Raw genomic sequence first — 4358 nt, 5'->3', positions numbered from 1 at the left:
TCCCTCTCCTCCCCTTCCTTCCCTTCCTTCCCTTCCTTCCCTTCCTTCCCTTCACTTCCTTTCCTTTCTTTTCTTCCCTTTCCTTTTCTTTTTTTTTTCATTTCAGTGTTCATATTGTCTTCCATTATGGTAGGTTAATGACTGACACCAAAGCAACCTCACTCAGTATTTAGAAGATTCATCTGGGTCTAGGTTAGCTCCAAGCTCCTATCTTCATATCTTCCTTGACATGGTGGACTGTATCCCACAAACTGTTTGCTGAAATGGAGTCTTCCTCCATCTGTTTTCTTCCTGTTGGTCATTTGGTCATATAAATGAGATAAGTAACTGATGCAGGTTGTCTGTTGTCAAGCATTTGTTCACAGCAATGAGAAATGTAAGTATCTAATGTCAACAGATCCACAGTTGGAGGAAGAACACAAAGCCCTATATCCCATGCTCTGTGACTGGGATTTGGTCTATTTCCAGTGGGTGTAGTCTTATGCACACTGCTATAACCACAGTGAGTCTGTATTTCCTCTAAGCACTGACATTACTGACGTATGTAAGAAAAGAATTCAAGATGAGGAGAGTTCCATTCAGGTAGATTACAGAAACCTCAAGGATCTGGAATAATTTCTGTCAGATGCAACCCTCATCATTTACTGCCCAGGCATTCAAGAAATGAACAGTAAAATATGCTCTCATTCTACCTAATTTAAAAAAAAAACACATAAGGAACAAACTCTTTAAATAATGAGCTCAAAGAATAAAATTATAGAAATACTTTATGAAGAGAGAAAAAATTTTACACTAGCAAAATTTGTTTAGTAACCAACTAGATAAAGTTTTTGACACTTACCATGAAATCAGGAAAGACCATATATGAAAAAGAAGTAGAAAATAAAGTTCTTATGAAAATAAAATCAATTGAAATTTATCTGAATGGTAAACCAAGTAATCTTAGAAAAATAAGACACTAGCCAAATATAAATACAGTCTTCATGTTCACCACATTCAAAGAAACAAACATAATTCTAAATTAAATTACAAACATAAAGTAGAGACCTTAAAATATAGGTGAACACAAGTTACTTTCTTATTGAAAAATAAATGAAAAATACCAATAAGTGGTATGAAAACTGTACTAGATATAATGAGAATTTTATTGCAGCAGAAATATGCATTATCATGATAATAAAATTGTCAATATGAAAGGCCAATTACAACTACTAACTGCAAAAACACAACAAATACAAGGTAGAGGTGTGGTTTGGAATAATTGCATTAGTTCCCTAATAAATATATAACTCTAATTCCTCAAGGAAGGTACTGTTACAAAAAATTGAGAGTCAAAACTCTTCCAATATAGGAGCTAAATATAAACACTCAAATAAAGTAGCACTAGTCATATGGTATATAAAGAAAATACTCGCAAATTACCATCAAAATCAGTTGTGAGTAGAACAAATCAAAGGTAGGCAAAACAAAGGAAAGCTCGTTATCTGCAGATGGTCAAATGGAAGAATGACAGGTCTGGGATTTTCCTAGAAGCCCTCCAAGCTGAAAGACAGCAAGGCACATCTTTACTCTGCAGAAAGAAGAAAAAAAACATGCTATTAGTCTATAATTTTCTCCCTGGGGAGCATGCCTTTCAAAACAAGGGGATAATAAAAACTATGTGCAATACACAGACGCTGAAAAAACTTGGGAAGAACCTGTCAGCATCCAGGATGTGCTGTAAGAAAAAAAAAAATAAACGCAGGGAGCCTATCAAGTACAAGTAAGAGGATGTTAAGGAGAAGTCTAGATCTTCACAAGAATGGAAGAAGATGAAATACTGACTTTACTCTGTACTTAAAAGATAATTTTCTTCAAGGTTAATCTGTTATTTTAAGTAAAAATTATGACAGTGTGATCAAGCTTTCTGTAAAGGAATAAAGAATATGGTGTTATTATTGTTGTTGTTATATTGGGCACAATTGTTTCATGTTGAATATTGCTTTGTTTAGTTTTGTTAATAACATGTTTATTAACATATTATTTTACTTAATTTTCTCTCATATTTACGATTCATTCTATTTCAATTGGACAAACTATTATTACAATAGAAAAATAGAAGAGCCCAAAGCAACTTTGATCTTAAAGCTGAAGTCACAGTAAAGACACTGAACAACTTATTATAACATAACAAATAATGTAAGACTGGTAATGAAATTGAAAGAATGGTGGGTGAACCATTATTTATTCCTCTTGAAGGAAGAATAAGAGACAAAGGGACTCTTTGGGTGAAGAAGTCTAAAGTTTCTTTCACAAGTATATCTGTCTTTAAGACAAGAAAAACCAGCATCTTCTAGAGTGAATTTTTCTATCTCAATCTCTCTCTCTCTCTCTCTCTCTCTCTCTCTCTCTCTCTCTCTCATCTCAATCAGTATCTATATCTGTATCTACATACTGGCTCACATAACTAGGATCAGGAATTTCTATGAACAGGGAGGTATGGTTTGATATGTAATGCACAGAAAAAAATAATCTGTAAAAGACAGAGTACTATTTCTCTGCTTTATCATAAACATTATTACAATGACACCTTGGTCAATGCTGCTTACTTACACCCTGGACTCCATAGGATACAGGTCTCTGCAATGATGAGTGGAGAGGTAAATAATGAGGGAAAGGAAGAAAAGATGAATGAATGACATGTTCATAAAAATTAGAAATACAACATACAGCCCAATTTCACCAATCAAATACTTGCAGTGATTACAAGATATAAAAATAAAATAATTTTTCAATTTTATTTTAATGGAATATTTTTTTATTCCGATGGAATTATTCTAAATATCTCAGAACTATTAAAGCAATATTATTATAGACTGAAGAGGAAACTATGTACTTCCGGTAATGTTACATCAAGTTTTATTCAAAACTGAGACAATGTTCAGAAGCAGAGACAACGGGAGAATTTGTTTTAACTTCAGTAAGGAAACAGTTCTAGCTACCCATGAATATCTGCTATGTTATTAACGGTTGTAATATGAAATATACTTGAACAAAGAAGTGAAGATTTATGAAAGAGCAAGAATTGTATTGTTTTATGAGAATACTTGCAAAATAAATAAATAAATATATTTTCTTTTCTTTCTTTAGTCTGCTGCTAGGACTCCACTCCATCTAATGAGCAGAATCACATATTGAGTGATTGGTAAAGTAAATAACTTATATCTAGAATATTCTTTATTTAAAATCTGAAGTGATATGGTGTAATATAAAACATTATTCAACCTGTAAGTGTTTAACATAATTTTTGAAAATATTAGTACCTAATAACAAGGGTTCTAAGTTACCTGCTTTTTAAGATCAGCGTGAAGCTAACTGGAACTATGTTTGTTCAGGACACATGAGGCTTTGGATTTCATTGCCATCAGCACAATTCAACCTATTAAATATTGCTTTGTTTTTATTATGCAGAATTTGCTTATTTTTCCAGTTGAAATTTATTATGTATTATGTGTAAATATTTTATATTAATATTAACATTTTACAATCCACAAATCAATGTATTTATATTTACCATGTAGTAAACACTTATTTTCTAGAATAAGAGTCAGTTATCACAATTAATATGTTAATCATAATTAGTAGAATTTCTTTTAAGAAATTGACAAATGTAGTTAATGCTATGTTCCCAAGACGAGTGGAAATTTTAAATTTTGAATGTAGAGTTCTTCTTCAGTTTTCTACCATGTACCTTATCATACATTCAGGGGACAACCTCATAGAAGCAGGAAGAGTGGGGATTGGATAGGGGTTTCCAGGGAGACAGGAACTGAAAAAGGAGATAACATTCGAAATGTAAATATATAAAATATCCAATTTTTAAGAAGAAAAAAGTTAAGTTTTAAAAGATATTGTACATGAGAAAGCGAAAAAAAGAATGTGTGACCTTCTTAGCTGTGAAAAAATAGATACATAAATAAAGGTGGTCTGAGGTGTCTCATTGCCAAAAAAGAAGAAAGAAAATATATTACATATTTTAGAGTTTTGTATTATTCTTCAGTCCCTTCTATTATCTTCACTGAAATTTTAAACACTAAGAGTTTTATAACATAAGGAAAATTAAAATGAAACATGTATACATATTTGTTTCTGTCAAAGTGTGTGTGTGTGTGTGTGTGTGTGTGTGTGTGTGTGTGAGTGTGCGCGCGCGCGTGCGTGTGCATTTGTGCGATTGTGGTGCTAGCCCTGAAGGTCCTTCTTTCTTTGTTCCTCTTGAAAGGAAAGAGTGTTGGAGGGGCAAGACTTGTTCATGAGAGATATTTAGGGCTGTTATTTAATAATAAAACATTTACCTATCTTAAGTCTAAGTTACTTTGCTA

This window comes from Grammomys surdaster, unplaced genomic scaffold (assembly GCF_004785775.1).
Source record: "Grammomys surdaster isolate TR1022 unplaced genomic scaffold, NIH_TR_1.0 372, whole genome shotgun sequence".
NCBI classification, from domain to species: domain Eukaryota; kingdom Metazoa; phylum Chordata; class Mammalia; order Rodentia; family Muridae; genus Grammomys; species Grammomys surdaster.
The sequence above is the reverse complement of the archived record's forward strand: the minus strand, read 5'-3'. Positions refer to the sequence as shown.